We start from the raw sequence: 16,983 nt of genomic DNA, 5'->3' as shown, positions 1-16,983 counted from the left end.
AAGTAGCAACAACGTCAGCACAAAGGGGAGCAATTGGTAAAGAAGGAAAGGGAGGAACGGATCTAATAGACTTAAAAACAGTAACGATTAAGGGGAAAAAGACAGATTGGGGGTTGCCATTCCTGAATGACTTTTGCAGTGAGGAAGGAGAGGGAATGGAGAAGGAGGGAAGAAACAGTGAAAGGGAAAGTTTAGATAAATTATACATCACCCGGACAAATAGAGAATCACTATGGATCTGCAGGAGACAGGAAGGACTGGAGGGAAGTGAGGAGGAAGAGCAAGGAATGGAGGAAAGGCAGGCATGTGCAGCTACACCCTCACCACCCCGTCCAACATGCTCCACTACCTCACGCTCATTACGTGCAACATGCCCACCTAAACTCGCACCCTTCCCCCACGAACTGACACCCTATGCAGGAAGGCTTAGAGACCTCCCTGGACGCAGGCAGGGAGAACGAATACACACGCCCACATTAAATAAAGGAAATGATAAGAGAAGGGGAAGAGATGGAGGAGAAACAGTTACAGGCAGGGGAAATATGGACCCAATTGACGATGTAGAAGAAACGGAAGAAGAGGAGGGGTGCACAGACTCGATTTTGTGGAACCCAGAGGGTCAAACAGGACACAACTTAATGCCGCTTCTGGAGAGGGGAGGGGTTAAACAACAATACGTCCCTTGGAAGCATGCAGACAAGGAAAATATAAAGTGCAGGCTCCCATCATTAAGTGGAGGTGTGGGAAAATGGATATATGAAATGGAAAAACACACCGCAGGACAGAAACTGGCAGTGGGGGATGTAAAGGGCCTCCTAATATCAATATTGGGGGACGCAGCAGATGACATCTGGAAGAGAGCAGGCTTCCCTGGAGTCACAATAACAAACACATCACACGATGGGGCACCATTCGCAAACTGCAGACATGCATTATGGCAAGCGCTGAGGGTACAGTACCCAGACACATCAGACATAGGAGCAATTACCTCACGCAAGATGCGTGAGAACGAAGATCCTGTTGATTATATCCAGGAAATTCAAGAGAAGTGGCGTATGGAAACTAGAGAACAATGGGACAAAACACCAGCAATATTCTATCATATACTAATACAAGGGCTCCCAGAAGCAGTTCAGAAACAACTGAAGAAGGTGGTGGGGATGGAAGCAAAAGCATGGCCAGAAATACAACTGACGATAGTACATCATTGTAGGACATGGCAAGAAAAGATGAAACAAAAGGAAGAGGATAGAAAAGCGGAAGAGGCTAAATTGGTACAGAAAAAACTTACTAAATACACGATGGAAGGTGCACTAATAACTACACCTGCAACAATGACCCAAAACCCCACACAAGTAGTGGCTGCACAAGATCCCTCCCAAATACAATCATCACAGATTGTAACACAACAGCTGCCGCCACTCCAACCATACACGACTAACATGGGAGGAGGATACTCAACGCCAGGAGCTGGATATTATAATTACAACAGGGGAAGGGGAGGAATGATGAGGGGGAGGGGATATGGATATAACACACAACAGCAAGGGGGAGGATTTAGAAATGTCTACCCCACCGGGCAACCAGTATACCAGGACAACTCAGGAAGCTTTCCATGGCAGAACAGGGAACCACCGGTGTGTTGGATTTGTGGATTAGTAGGGCACATGTTACGCACGTGTAGAGTGAGACCAGGCACACCATCTTGGGGAGAACAGGGACAACAAGGGCCTACACAGGAACAGCAGGGCATCCAGCAACAGCAGGCATTGCAACAGGGAAATGGGCAGCAACAACTAGTAACACAACAACAGCCACAGACATATTCACTGCCACAACAACAGGTAGAGATAACACAACAACCCCAAGTACAGCAAGTACAGCAACCTGCCCAAATTCAAGACCATAACATAACCTCTACCAATACACAACTACAGCAAACACAACTGGGAAGGGTGACGGTCCTGGGACACAACCCTTACACAGGAAGTGGTCAATAATTATACCCACAATAGGACAGCCCACAGACGGCCTTGGTGTGTCCCATCCTGTCGGTAACACCTAATACTGCGGAGGAACCACGCATAGAGGTAACGATAGGTGACAAAAAATTATCATTCCTTGTTGACACCGGGGCGACCCGGTCTTGCATAAGGGAAGGTAAATTTAAGATGTCAGGTGAAGCCATGAACACCCAAGGATTCTCTGGGGCTAGGGGGTTGGTTCCCTTTACTGATAACATTCCCTTATCAATAGGGGATTATGGCATGTCAGTCCCGCTTTTATATTCTAGGGCCTCACCAGTAAACATACTGAGGAGAGACATAATGAGCAGGCTGAATATGACGATCTCCTTTACGGAGGACGGCATAATTTGCTCCACTCCAGGAATAAACATGCTCACTGCATGACAAATTATGCAAGCATACTGTGGACAGACAGTGATTAGGGCTGAGCCTGTAGATGGTGAACTGTTCCAGTACGGGACAGACATGGCATTTGTATGGATGCCAGGGATAGAAGGAAAGATCTGGAGGAGGCCAGCAGCCTATTTGTTTAGACCAGAAACACCAGCCAATGAACCAGAAGGAAAGGTGATTTCAGTGAACATAGAGAGCATTATAGCAACTGCTGATTATATCGCAGTACATGCCCAAGACAGAGAAGGAAGAGCATGGAGGGCAGTGATAGCTCTAGCAGAGGGATGTAGGCTCACCCAGGTGTCAGACGAGGAGCTCTTCTCAGAAGAAAAGGAAGAAGGTGAAATGGTATTTATGATGAGTGTAGAAATATGGCTAAGAGTGACATACAAACAAGTGGCACAGAAAATTGCAATTGCACTTGAAGCACCCACATCCACCCAGTTCCCTTCTTTGAGGAGGATATGGCAAAGGTACCAACATCATTATGGACTACTAGTCCCTATGACGTGGGGTGCATAAAAAGTATAGGGGGAGTAAGAATAAAATTGAAAAAAGGTGCAATACTCCCCAGAGTCAAGCAGTACCCACTATCAAAAGAGGCAGATGAGGGCATATATGACACAATAAAGGCCCTTATAAATAATGGCATATTGGTACCATCAGAATCACCATGTAACACAGCTGTATACCCAGTGCGCAAAGCTAAAGGGGGGTCTTGGCGCTTCATCCAGGACCTCAGGCCCTTGAACAACATAGTGGAAGCAGAATACCCCATAGCAGCAAACCCGGCCACAATATTGTGTGGCATTCCAGCAGAGGCATCACGATTTACAGTGATAGACCTAAAAAATGCCTTTTTCTCAATACCCCTGCACCCAGACTCACAAGATCTGACAAGCTTCACGTACAGAAACACAAAATGGAAACACACCAGATTGCCACAAGGGTACTGCGAGTCACCCTCAATTTTCAACAGAGTAATACAGATGGACTTGGGTAACATTGAAGTGGAAAGCACAGTGTTGCAGTATGTTGATGACATAATAATTTGCAGCACAAGCGAAAAAAGATGCAGAGAGGACTCATTGAAGATGCTGACAATATTGGCTGAAAAGGGTTACAAGGTAGACAAAGAAAAGTTACAGTACTGTCAGGAACAGGTACTTTACATTGGTCAGCTCATATCCCAATACGGAAGAAAGATTGCACCACAAAGAGCACAGGCCATTTCAAAATCGCCGCTGCCCCAAACAGTGAGGGAACTGCAGCAGTTCCTGGGACTGTGCAATTACTGTAGAGCATGGGTATTTGATTACAGCTCATACATAGGACCCCTACTTGAGGCATTAAAAGAAGCTAACAAAGGGGAGAAAAAATTGGGGTGGACAATGGAAATGAAAGAGGCCTTTGATGAACTGAAAGATGCAATATCAACTGCTCCGGTACTGACCACCCTAGATTATGAACGATAATTCTTTATATTTTCTCATTGTGACTCAGCATTAATGAAAGCAGTGTTGGCTCAAAAAACAAGCATGGGTTACAAACCAGTAGCGTTTTACAGTGGCCACTTGGATCCTGTGATGTTAGGACATTTCCCTTGCGAACAAGGTCTCGCCGCAGCTGCCTTTGCGGTAGAGAAAGCATCATCAATAACAATGGGGTGCCCAACCACACTATTTGTGGAACATGCACTATTTGCAATATTAAACAAGCCTAAGTCCACACTAACCACGCAGAGGGCGTCAGGTTATGAGATCATCTTATCGAGACCAGAATTATCAATTGTTAGATGCAGCACAGTTAATCCTGCAAGGTTTATAGCAGAAGTAATTGAGGAAGGAGACTATGCACATGATTGTACACAGACTACCGAAATGTACTCATGTACTAGAAAAGTTGAAGAGGACGCACTAGATGGAGGAGAGCTCTTGTTCATTGATGGGTCATCAACAATAGACCAAAGTGATGGGATAAGGAGAACTGGGGCAGCAGTGGTAAAAATGACAGAGGAACCGGTGTGTGTGGCGGTGAAATGCGTACAATTACCACAGCATTACTCCGCTCAAGCAGCTGAATTGGTTGCACTGATCTTGGCATTGAAGGAAAGCTTTGACAAAAGAGTGACTATATATTCTGACAGCGCATATGTCACGTCTACTGTCCACTCAGGATTGTCCAAATGGAGGAGAAGAGGGTTCAGGAGAGCTGACGGCACCCCAGTGCAACATGCTCTCTTATTAGCTGAACTAATTGAAGTAATAAATGACCCCCAAGAATTAGCTTTGGTCAAATGTACCGCACACACTAACGGAGAAGATCATATCTCAAAAGGAAATGCAGCAGCAGACGCACATGCAAAGTATGCTGCATATTTTGGTGAGATATGGAACCCCCCAGAGAGGGGGATAGCTAAAGAGATGTTGATAAGAGAGGGGTACACCCATCTCCCAGCCACACAGATAATGGAGCTACAAGCGGCTGCACCAATGGCAGAAAAAGAAATATGGGTAAAAAGAGGATGTACAATGTCACCAACTGACGCACTATGGCGCCAGGGTAACACTGGAAAGATGGTAATGCCATTGGCACTATTGAACACCGCCCTGAGCCAACTCCACCACCCAGCCCACACAGGCAAGGAAGTTATTGCAGCACGAATTAGGGAAGATTGGTTCTGTCCCGAGTTAAATTCCCATGTGACAAATTTTATCAGCAATTGTCTCACATGTCAACAGTTCACGGCCGGTCGCACGCTGAAAGTGATAAAAGGTACTATACCCCGGCCAGAGGGACCCTTCCTACACATCCATATTGACTATGTTGATATGATCAACGTATGTCAAGGAAATAGGTATATGATTGTAGTAGTATGCCCATTCTCCAGGTGGATTGAGGCAGGACCCTGCTCACACCCAGATGCATTTAGAGCAGCTAAATTTCTAGTGAGGGAGGTTTTCCCCAGGTGGGGAGTGTGCGAGGTACTGCGGTCGGATAATGGCCCGCATTTTGCTAATGAAATGTTCCAGCACATCACATCCTTACTGAACATCAAGCATAAATTTGCATGTGCATATCACCCGCAGGCCAACGGTATATGCGAACGCCTGAATGGCCTACTGAAGGAGGCAATTGCAAAGATACAGCAAACAACAAAGAAGAGTTGGTTGTATTGCCTTCCGCTAGCTCTATTTGAGCTGAGGAATAGACCAGGCTCCGACCACCGCCTCACTCCTCACGAGGTGGTGACCGGACGTCAAATGCGCCTTCCTCTAACGCCAACATCAAGAGCATTCACAGATTTTGAAAACACTGCAACTGTTCTTGGTGATGAAATGTACCAATATGTGTCTTCTTTGATTACTAGTGTAGTGTTTGTGTCTCAACAGCTCGAGCGCACGCGGGGCGGGTCTAAGAGTGATCAACAAGAAGACGCGGATAAAGACTTGGAAAAGGAAAAACTGTGCAAAATTGCTAAAGGTGACCACGTGCTATTCCGCAATTTCAATAGAAAGTGGAACAGCCCACGCTTCACTGGCCCCCACCTGGTAGAGGAGGTATCTACGAGAGCGGTAAAGTTGCAGGACAAACGTGCTTGGAATCACCTACACGACGCAAAGATCTGCAAACTCCAGACCCGCCCTAGCGTCACCGACAGGGCCATTGGAAGAACAGCAACAGCGTCACCCACGGAGGAAGAGACTTCTACCACAGCTGACGACCTAAGTGTCTCCATACCCTACCACCCCCCAGATTCCCCAGAGACAACTACTGACATAGAAAGGGGTAATTCCCATACCGCCCACCCCATGGTCACACGATCAAAGAGTAAACAGACTTCCGCCAGTTGAGCCCCAAACCCTCTGCCCATCGACCCCCTACCCACTGCAGTAATAACCCAACTGAAGGACATTGTCTTGCACATATGCACATGTAAACACTTGGATGTTCTCTTTTCTTTCTCGCACATGCAGGTACCGCGTATTATTGTATGCTAAAGAAAACAGATAACTAACAAAGTTCATTGCCCAGGACTAGATGCTACCCCCAGACGATAACTACCCTGAAGAGCTATCACACCAATTTGTCTATCACATAAAAAGGCCAAAGTACCTAAAAAGAAGGAGGGTACGTGTCTACTACACAGCATTTCTCTTGGCCATAGAACAATCAATGCCCCATCTTCACCAACACTTGCCTGCCCTAAGAGATAGATCGCTTAGATTGGCGTGGGAACAGCTCTTCGCCTGAGCACTGAACGACTACTTGATAGGGAGAGCTTGAAAACAACAACTAACACTAATAACAAGCATATTGAGAATTTTCAGGCGGGCAACTTTAACGTCGCAAGAATAAGCTGCCGGACTGCAGCAAGGTAAGAGCAAAATGCCGGTGAGACTAGCCTCTGTAATAAAAATGATAGGGATTTTAATGATCACCAGGTTTTTGGCTGCCTCTGTATGGCAGAAAAGTTATGCTATCAATATTTTGGCTGTACCCAAACCTAATATACCCCCACCCACGGCTCCAACAGGTGTTACGTCAGGTGGTACTAGCAAAATTCCACACAAGGCAAATAGAGTTAAACGCAGCACATACTCAGATAATAAAAGGTATTGACAACTACATACAAGATTCAGCTCACATCTCGAACAACATGTGGTACCAACACATGACCCAAATAGGTAAGCAGACAACAGAAGACAGCTGCTACGTCTGCTCATTGATCCCATACGCCATGAGCGCTTTTCGAACTTTCGTTGCCACGGAAATAGATGAAAATACAGCGCGATGTATAGTATACTTGGCACTGTTCCAAACGAAAGGGAGATTTCAAGGGACGGTGGTGCACCTGGTATGGAAAACGCGAGACACATATCCATACGAAAACAACTTCCTCAAGACTTATTTGAGTTACCACAAGACCAGTTTGCATGCTGAAGCATTCGGATAGATGACAAGTAGCCCTGAAAAAAGAAAAAAAAAAAAAAAACACTACAATACCTACCATGTGATTGGTACGCCACTGAAGTTCCCGGTAAACAAGGATGTTGGGAAAGACCACTGGTAACAATAACAGGGAAGGTGTACCTGGACAACAAATGGGACACAGGAGTGGTTGGCAGCAACATGGTAACGAGAGAAAATATTACAACTATTGCTGAACACAATGACAGATGTTGGATGACTTGGGTCAAGTACGTACCCATGCTAACGTGGATAGAGAAGGATGAAGACCCAATAACAATACTGCCGCTGTCTGCACCTAAGGTGTGCTACCAACATAGAGGAGAAGTGGACGTGGGATACAACACCAACTGTGCAAGCGTGATGGAGTTACCTGAGGGGGGAGCAGGAACAGCAGTATTAATGGACCATTACTGGGCCTGCGGAGACAAGGCATACCACACACTGCCCCCTCTGTGGAATGGTGTTTGCACAATGGTACATGTTAATGTACCATCACTAGTGGTGCCCCAGAAACATGTGAATGTGGCAAACTTCCCTAAAATGGATGAAGGAAACAAGAGATCTGTACAACCTCAGAAGGGGCCAGAGAACCAAAACAACAGCAACAACACTCTCCTAAATAGAAAGAAAAGACAAGGAGAACCTCTGACAGGAAATTACCTATGGGGAAGGTCGGAAACAGCACTCACTTCAATCCCACCAGAACACAGACTATTCAGCAGAGCAGCAATGTTCTTCTCCTCAATAATACATCCGGGACTACAAGCTTACGCAAACGCAAAATGGCTCCAGATAACTCGATGGGAACTAATGATGACAATTAATTCTACAGTAAATGGATTCAACGCAATAAAAGAGGAACTGCGAGCAGTGAGGATGGTAGCACTACAGAACAGATATGTACTGGACCTCCTCACAGCAATGGAAGGAGGAGTTTGCGCAAAGATAGGACAATCATGCTGCACATTCATTCCTCCTAACGATGCTGACAATGGTACACTGACAGAAGCAGTATCACAACTGGCCCAGATGCACTCCAAAATGATGGATGAAAGTAAAGGAGTGAAGAAGGATGACAGCTGGTTTTCACTATTATGGTCATGGATGCCATCTTGGCTGTTGGACGGACTGAAGATTATAGTTGGATGCATAATACTGGCTGGAGCTGCACTGATCATGATTAGATTTTGGAAGGCCCGGAAGGCAGGCACCACAGATGAAATGATCGAAATGGTTGGTATGCACCCCTTGATGCCGGCAGATGATGGCCTGCACACAGGCACAATAATAAAAGAGAGAGAAAAACTGCGCAAACAGATCATCACCAACCACCTGGACCCACCATCTGTGAAGCTCGAAAACCCAAGGAACCCAAGGAGCTACATAGGGAAATGGGTATACTGCACACCCGGAGGAACCTGTGTATATATGTATTGGTCATTTGAAGACCATGTCAACCACTATGGACATTTGGGAGGAGTAACTACAATATGGAGAGTGAGAGGAGATAAGGAAAAGGATATGTTTGTGGTCGACAAGTCGACCAGAGGGGGGACTGAAGTGGGAGAATGGAACAAAAGGCTCCCACCAATCCCCTCAGACCCCTGGCCTAGAGGATCGCGGCCCAGACACCCGCCACGAGAGAAGTTTGCCCATCTACCAGATGACCAGATACCCTGGTACAGGAACATACGGATGTGCCCACCAGCCTGCCCTGCCCATGCCCATTGACGCGCATCTTTATTATTTTTCACATAGGTTTTTCAAAATGCAGAAACGCAAGACGCACAATGAACTCATCTAAAATGCTTGCTCACGCTTCTTCTAAACCCATGCATTGCAATGAGAAATATAACGAAGACATGATACTGGGGATAAAGCAATATGATACCATAACCTAAAGCGCCGTGCATCAAATGTCTCCACCTATGCACCAGGCCCAAGTAGGCCGCAAGCAAGAGCTTCCATGAACATTGAACGAGCAAGAGTACAGTTGCTGACCCTGCAGAATGAGCCCGGCGAGAGCAGACAGTCAAGGGCACAATGTTGCAAACTCGCATGCCGCAAGCCGACGCCAAGGTCACACCTGCAAATTAAGCCAGGCACACAGTGGAAAATGCAATATTAAATGTGCAGAATTCTGCCTCAACCACGGTCTCTCCTCACATGACCAAGCCGAACCTGACAGGGTGCCAGGCCCAGGAGGAGGGAGGCGCCTGGATCCCACGTTTCAAGACACAGGCAGATACAATTAAGCGACTCAATGGACATCTGCAGCGGTGGGAGTAGTCTACCTTCCAGCATATGAATAAATCCTCACATTGTCTGCACATACCCATAGTGATACATTGTTGCAAATGACAGGTGCACCGCGAGCTGGGAACAGCGATGGTCCCAGACTGGGGGGGCTCGCGAGTGGACCAATCAGAACATGGGGCTCTTATCACTGACGCCATTAACATTAGCCAATCCTCAGGGGTCTTCATGTAACAATTTTCATGTATCAAATTGAAGGGACAACCCAAGTATACCACCTGACTGACCCTCAACCACTAACAACGCTCTCTATACGTATGCTATACTAACCCTACCACTCGAGGAACCAATCCAGAGTGGCGATAGGTTTTTTGCTAACTTTTTCCAGGTGATGCAAGTAGCGCGTCAGACTAAGGTAAAAAGGGCCTGCGAGCCCCATGATTGGAGAGAGAGTGTCAGGACGGATGCGTACGATCCTTGACCCATCCCTGCCGTTTTGTTTAATAAACAGCAGAATCACCTTGCTTCTTGCGTGTGCCTCATACTCATTTTTCTGGAATATACGGGAGGAGTTGGGGCCTCCCTGCCCGGAGGTCCGCGGACGGCCCAGCCGACCCCGGGAGAATTTCCCCCCGACAAAGTGTCCACACCGCAAGGCACCGAAAACCCAGGGTGAGTGAAAGGGATCACTCAAAGAGGAAAAACAGTGTCCACACAGATGTCTGCGGGGTACCTATAAAATATACAGTCACACATTTTGTTAATGTTAATTTTGGTAAAACAGAATATGCAAACAATTGAAGAGAGGTGCCATTCGTCAACTAACCTAGTGTGGGGCAAATAGAATGTTTCTAAAGTGAACCTAACACTTAGAAAAAGATCATTTTAGTACGTTCGACGGGGTGGAAGCATCTAGCCGCAATTCTAGTTGATGCCGGTCTTCCTCGGGACGAAATGCTACCTTGTGGACACAGCCACAGATAGTGGCTCACTTCAATTATACGCAACTTTTAAGAACAGAGCTAAGTAGACACACCCAGAGCAGGTAGTCGGTCTTAGAAAGAAAAAATAAACAGGATATGAAAATTAAAAGCTAAAAGGAGATGCTACTGGGCGCATTTCTTACAATCAAAGTCAAAAACACTTAAACATAAATATAATTATAATTATAATTATAAATATAGAGCCGGGAGAAAACTATATATACCATTTGCTCGACCAGGCTGGCCAATCCCAACGTCAACCGTATAACTCTAATGACGTATAGGTGCTGCCACATGTAGATCTCTTTAGATGAGTCTGCGGGGACCTAGAAAAAAGGAAAAAAGGAAAGGAGGCAAAACAAGAAAAGCTCATGAAGTAGGGAACAACCCTTAATTCATACTAGCTGAGAAAAAATTAAATTAAACCATCAAGTGGCCAAATGAACAGGACCAGATAATTCCAATGGAAAAGATGAAAGGCAACTCACCCAGTCTAAAAAGCCGGAAGATGGAGAACATCATTAAACCAGAAGCCAACAAATGAATCGGGTTAATAACGATGGCTTTAATTTCATAGCTCATCGGATTAAAAGGGGTGTCGCAAATGGCATTAGTACACCCTTTTCATATTATAAATCCATCAGATGCTGTGGACAAAAGAAAAAACAAGAAATAGACCTGAGGTTCAATATATGAACCATTACAGCATTTCAATATATAAACAAGCAACCTTGGCATCAATGAAATGTGTCCTGTTGTTAGTCAAGTGCCCAAGGTATAAGCAGTTATAGCAAAGTGGATCTGCAGTATGGCCAGGCAACCTCATCACATTGATGGACTAGACAAGGTTTAACTGGCATAAATCAGAACATGCATATGCACGCAGAAATGTGTCATTATTGCCCAAATGTTTTTATCACTACTGCTGCGGTGTGTATAGATATAGTAGAAATATGCGGAGACGTAGCCATAGAGTGTTGGAGTGATTCCTGAATACCCGCCTAAAATCATGAGACAAGTGGCCCAAGCGGTGGTGGATGTAGGGATAGCAGATAGAAATCAACAGTCAGCTGAAAAAATAAAGGAGTATGCAAATGTGTATGAATACACATTCACAAAACAGTAAGTTCACAGAAAAGTACAAATCGAACACGCAGTCCTTTCAAGTGTTAAATAATGCTTCATATAGGACCAAACTTAAAAAGATACTAAACAAGTCAGCATTTTGCTTACTTCGCGTCCGTAGAAACGCCATTCGCAAACGGCCATCCGAGCACTACACTGCTGCGCATGGTTATAAACGCTTAAGGATGCGTCTGACGTACTGCATACGTTAATAGCCCATGAGAAAAGGATACAGCGTTACCGTGATGTGTTAGTGGGTCACATGGTCGTTGGCAGGTGACCTGTGCCAATTAGCCATGTGAACCTGCTTACTCTGTAAGCAAAAAGAAAACTCGTGCAGCGCATCATTTGCACTGCATGCTCGTATTGCACAGAAAACAGGCACCTCTCACCAGCCTTCCACACAGCGCTCAGGTCATGCAAGCAGAACACTGACCCTGCAAAGAAATAATATCGCTGAGAAACTAGTGGTGCACATCTCATATTGTGCCTCAAATTGTATTTAGTGGACAGTTAAAGTAACGCCCTGTAAAGCTTTGCTTGATTCACAGGGTAGTATTACAAGCCCCATATATTAATGCCAAATGGTGGCGACCTAATAAGAATCCTAAACTGTTGTTACTGGATCATATCAAAGTGTATTATAAAGCAGATACCATTCTGTGTATGGTATGAATTACAAGGCTGTGGTGCGAATTGTGCAGAAAGAGATGTACCAATTAGGTCACATGGCCAATGGCCATTCTTCTAAAGCATTTAGACCGACCAAATGGCTTTGGGTGTTATAAATCTGTTCTCGGGTGGAAAGTCTATTTGCATTTGAGTACATGTCTGCACCTTTCACCACTTCTAGCGCCCACCATTGTAAATCATTGCAGCTATGGTTGTTCTCGACAAAATGAGACACAAGAGGAGAAGTGAGATTCTTAGTTCGAATCCTAGACTTGTGTTCTGTGATCCTAAGTTTAACCGGTCTAGATGTTTTCCCGATGTATGTGAGCTTGCAGGGACAGGTAACGGCAAATATTACGTTCTTAGAATTGCATGTAGTGTGGTCTCTCAGGTTCCATGCCTTGTCGTTAATGGTGACCACAATCGTAGCCGATGTGGAACGGCATTGGCAGCAGTACCCACATGGGAAATGGCCACAGATCTTATTCATCCCCCAAAGTTCTGAAATGGTCTGAGGTATTTTTTTGTTCTGGGACCTATCGGCTTTAGATAGCCAATTCTTTCAATTTTTCCCTTTCCGAAATGCATACATCGGGAGCTCCAACTTAGAATTATTCAGCTGTAACAATGTCCAATGCTTACTAATGGCCCTTTTGGATAGCAGAATGGTGGGTGCTATAGGTCATGGCACAAACCAAGCACGGATTATCTGTATTGTCTCGAGTGTTCTTAGACAGTAGGACATCGCAGTGTTGATTGCGTGCCCTCTTTCGGGACTGTCATAGCACATGTGATGGATAACCTTGACTAGATAGTCAACTCTCAATAATGTCTGCCTGAGTCGAGAAATCCTGTTTATCAGTGCAACTGTGCCTTGCGCTTAGTAATTGACCGCAAGGAATACTAACCCTTAAAGATGGAGGATGGAAACTGTCAAAATGCAAAATTGTGTTTCTATCCGTAGTTTTTTGATAGAGACCAACTGCAATACATCCATCCTTAGTTTTCAAAAGCAGGTCTAGATACGGTATAGATGCATTATTTACTGACATGGTAAATCGCAGATGTTCATTTAAGGTATTAATCTATGTCAGGAAAAGTTCATTATCACCTCTGGTTTTGTCCCAAATGATGATAATGTCATCTATATATCTTTTGTAGAAAACAATAGATTGAAGAAAGGGGTTAGTCTCATGAAGTATAGAAGCCTTCTCAAAGGCCCACATAAATAAGATGGCATAATTAGGAGCAATGGCTGCACCCATTGCAGTGCCTTTGATTTGTAAGAAATACTCATCCTTAAATCGAAAGTAATTTTTAGTCAATGCTATCTCTAAGAGGTTAATGATAAATTCACTCAGAACCAGTTGAGGATCAACTCTAGAATCCAAGAAGGTTTTAATTATGGGCAAGGATTCCATCTGCGGTATGTTAGAACACAATGACTCCACATCTAAGGTGATAAAAAGATTAGTGGAGGAATCAAATGGTAGACCTTCTAGATGTATAATGGCATTGGTGGTGTCTGCCAAATAGGTTGCAGTGGATGCCGGTATTGGCTTCAAGAAGATGTCTAGATGCTTGCCCAAAGGTTCCAGAATGGAACCGCACAGAGAGACGGTAGGTCTTCCCGGTGGGTTAAGGCTATCCTTCTGGACCTTAGGTAATATGTATATGAGTGGAACCCTTGTCCCTTTGGTCGTAAGGAACTGGAATTCTTTGTCACTCAATATATCAACATTCCGTGCCTGAGTGGCAAGGGCTAGGATCTCGTTTCTAATGCTCTCTGTCGGATCAACTCTCAATTTAAGGTAGAAGGAAGAGTTGTTAAGCTGTCGCCACACCTCAGTATCATAATAGGTGGAATCGCAGACAACCACCCCTCCACCTTTGTCAGCCTGTTTAATGACCATGGAGGTATCTTCCTTAAGATTTTGGAGGCAATCCCATTCCTTCTTAGAAAAATTGAAGGATCTATTGTGTTTAAGGTCTGTAGGTGAAGAAAAAATAGAGTGAAAGTCTCTTAAAACAGCCCTTTCAAATACAATGGTTTCATCTGAGACCATTTGGGTAGTCGGGGTAAAAGAAGACTGAGGTCTAAAGGATGTGTTGCTATTCACTTCTCCAGGAGTAGCATTAGTCCCAAAGTAGTCCTTGAGGTGTATGTTACGGAAAAAATCCGAAGTTCAATTTCCAAATCCATTTGGCTAGGGTTTTTCATAGGTATAAATGAAAAACCTTTCTCTAAAATAGTTGTCTCTTCCCGAGTTAGTGTTCTTTTTTAAATATTGTACACTGCTGACGGTGTACTCATCGGCGGTAAGATCGCCTCCTGGTCTCAAATACGTTCTCTATTGGAGGAGGCCCTAAATCTGTGGGTGGAAAGGTGGAAGGTCTTCCTGCAATCCCCATTTGATCATTAGAGCCGACCATCCAATATGGAATCCCTCCATTCTATCATTCACTGCCGCAGTGAGCTTCTCCATCACCATCATGCATTGCACTTTTCCTTCCCCCACCCTTTGTACAGGAGGACAGAGCGTCCTCTGACGGGCCCATAGGTCAGCGCTCACCCTCCAGTACCTGTAAGACAACATAGCTGCACCTTGAGGAGGTTGGGGTGCAGGATTCTCTTACTCCGACACAATTCAATAAGGACACCTCAATAGTTTGGCAAAGGGAAGTCCGTTTAATGACAAGTACAAAAAACGGGGAAACAAATGGTAATCAACAGAGTCGCGATCGCCTGTCTCGCTTCAACTCCCAAATTCTACATTCAGACAGCAACTTTTATGGGCAAAACTCATCATCATTTGACGTGCAAGAACTCATAAGTTTGTCATGCAATTCTATTGGTCGGAAAGGTAACTTAAGTCTAGGTGCTATATCTGTATATGGTAACAGAGCATGCGGATTGGATAACTCTTATCGGGTGGGCGTCTACGCCCATCCCACTACATCACTCATGATAGACGTCACTACAACTACGATGTTTTATTGTTTCTACAAGCTATAGGACCCTAGATTATTTGGTCCATTGTGATTGGGTGGGGTACACCCCTAGGCATAAATCTCCATTTTAATTAGCAGCATGCAGAATGGACACCCAGATGCGGAGTGCCCCAAGATTCACCCTGCCTCCCTTCCATCAATCAGTACCTCTAGGGCTATGTGTCAATTAGTTGGCTGAGGATGGCCTCGAAACTGTAGTTCTTATCAGGAAAAGTTATGGCATCCTCGGGTTCTGAGTGACATCAGACGCTGGTACCTCTTTGCCCTTGGCTGGTCACGTGTCTGTTCACCATGAATCTGCTTCATTTTCCCTCTTTTCATGTATTTAATTCTTCCAAAGCCTTGCCACCTGCCTGGGGCCTCCTTATCTCGACCTTCACTGGCTGGCTGGTATGCTCTGAAGTTTCGATTCTCCGAGGTTGCTGTTCTCCTCCCTTCCTTAGGTTGACCTCGAATTCCCAGGCATGAGCTACTTCTTACTGAGTTTCGATTCCGCGCTTTCCTTTGGCTTTGGCTGGAATATGAATCTTGGCCTTGTTAGTCCTTTGCAACATGGGCTTAATTCTGCTTCACAAAATGGAGTTGCGCTTGTATACCGTGCTTCATTGAGGTAGATATATACTTGGCGCATGCCGCTCTATTCTTCTACTAAGCATTGCAAGCAGTACTGCTTTCTTAGCTTCTTGCGTTTCATGCCTATTTACATGCATTCATTTAGTTGTACAATTCGGTTCTGGTTATGTTCTTTGTGTGGCAGCGTTGTATCTTTTTATACATCCATCACATCATTATTCTTTACATTTCGTCCTTGTGTATCATCTTTTGCTCATTGTTTTATGTATGTCACGTCCGTCTGGGTTCTTATGTCGTCACCATTTGCCTTCCATTAAGGCTCTGTGTGCCTCTTCGGGGACCGTTTGTAAGTAATCTTAGTTTCGTATCAGCTGCGGGTATGGTTGTATCAGCGGGTACCTTGCGGCCCACGTTTGTCTGGTTATTGGCGCTTCAATAGGTATACATGTCCTTCTGACGGGTACTGGACAGAGCCTCACCGTGGCTCTCTGTTGGTTCATTTGCTCCTTATACGTCACATATCTTGGTGAGTATGCTTCTGGCATCTCGACATGGGTGGCAGGAGTGCAGGCCATATTTGGGTCCTCCTCTACACACCCCCCTCTGGTCGGTTTATCGACCACTTTTTCTTCTTCCTTTAGATTATTCTTGCTTGGTTCTTCTATATCCAATTCTTCGTCTTCTGGGTTTGTACATGATGGTGTGAACGTGTGATTCCTTGGAGTCCATATTTTTATCACTCCTTTCAAACTTCCTGTTGTTTTTACGTGTTTGTCTTTGTTCCAGGTCATTAGCTGGCATTGCCCATTTGGGCTGCAGTAAATCCATTTCCCTTCATACCTTCTTCGTTTTCTGGGGTATGCAAACTTTGTTCCTTCTGGCGCAAATTCGCTGGCCTTCACAAAGTTTATTATTTCTTCATCAGTTAGGTCTCTGGGTTTCCATCCTGGTTCGACATCTACCATAAT

The 16,983-nt window shown here is 45.0% G+C and overlaps 1 long non-coding RNA gene across 2 annotated transcripts in view; it reads right to left on the bottom strand.

Moving 5' to 3' along the window:
* LOC138467131 (uncharacterized) overlaps positions 1 to 11,920 on the bottom strand; it is a 238,592-nt gene extending 226,672 nt beyond the window's left edge. The window contains exon 1 of one of the 2 annotated variants that reach the window (XR_011268062.1): positions 11,867 to 11,920. This is a non-coding gene — a long non-coding RNA (uncharacterized lncRNA). Of the gene's footprint in view, positions 1 to 10,857; positions 10,964 to 11,866 lie in introns of those variants that run through there. The other variant, XR_011268063.1, reaches the window with a different exon arrangement.
* Between the last annotated feature and the right edge of the window lie 5,063 nt (positions 11,921 to 16,983).

Source organism: Ambystoma mexicanum, chromosome 4q (assembly GCF_040938575.1).
Source record: "Ambystoma mexicanum isolate Mex_15411 chromosome 4q, UKY_AmexF1_1, whole genome shotgun sequence".
Lineage (NCBI taxonomy): Eukaryota > Metazoa > Chordata > Amphibia > Caudata > Ambystomatidae > Ambystoma > Ambystoma mexicanum.
This window is presented reverse-complemented; position numbering and strand designations above follow the sequence as displayed.